This window comes from Pseudophryne corroboree, chromosome 9, assembly GCF_028390025.1.
Source record: "Pseudophryne corroboree isolate aPseCor3 chromosome 9, aPseCor3.hap2, whole genome shotgun sequence".
Classification (NCBI taxonomy): Eukaryota; Metazoa; Chordata; class Amphibia; order Anura; family Myobatrachidae; genus Pseudophryne; species Pseudophryne corroboree.
In genome coordinates, this window is record NC_086452.1 from 245,188,669 (window position 1) to 245,189,395 (window position 727).

Sequence of the window (727 nt, forward strand, 5' to 3'; positions counted from 1 at the left end):
CTCTCTGTACCCCCTCTCTCTCATTCACCGTCCACTATAATTCTATATGACGGTGAACAGTAGAAGTTGGGGCACACTCTCTCTCCACTTTCTTTTTTTTGAGAACCCTCTCATCCACTGCCAGATATCAAGTTCCCTGCAATGCAACTGTAACAGGGACTTCGGGCAGATCAGTGGGACAGCAGAAGCTCTCAACTTGGTATACATGCCAAAACCACACGCTCTCTCATTTGTTTGAATCATATTACTACTGCCATACTTCACTGGCTATGCCCAAATCCATCTGATCATGGAAGCAAAGCAGTGACAGGCCTGATCAGTACAAGGTCAGGTGACTACCTTGGAATATCAGGTGCAGTAGCTCCAATAATCAACAAACAGCAGAAGTGGTGGAGAAAACATTGGCCTTACCTCGATACCTATTCTACTAATTAGAACTACAATTTTTGCAAGACCACCTACCAGAGAAAGAAGCTTCAATAGCACAACCATTACAATAACCAAGGGAGCCATTATCAAGGAGTATATCTACCATTATTGAAAATCATTTTCCTCCATAACAATATTACACTCCTGATATACTAAGATATTATACATTTCTTTGATTTTAATATTTTTCACCAGAGGGGCATTGGAATTGGTTATATATACTTAGCGATTTGCTTGGTGTCAACATGGGGCATGTCAACCCCTTATACTAATACCATTCAACCCCACCTAAGGTGTC

At 41.3% G+C, this 727-nt stretch overlaps 1 pseudogene; it reads left to right on the plus strand.

Moving 5' to 3' along the window:
* The first annotated feature begins 245 nt into the window (after positions 1-245).
* Positions 246-364, plus strand: LOC134959090 (5S ribosomal RNA; annotated as a pseudogene).
* The last annotated feature ends 363 nt before the right edge of the window (positions 365-727 follow it).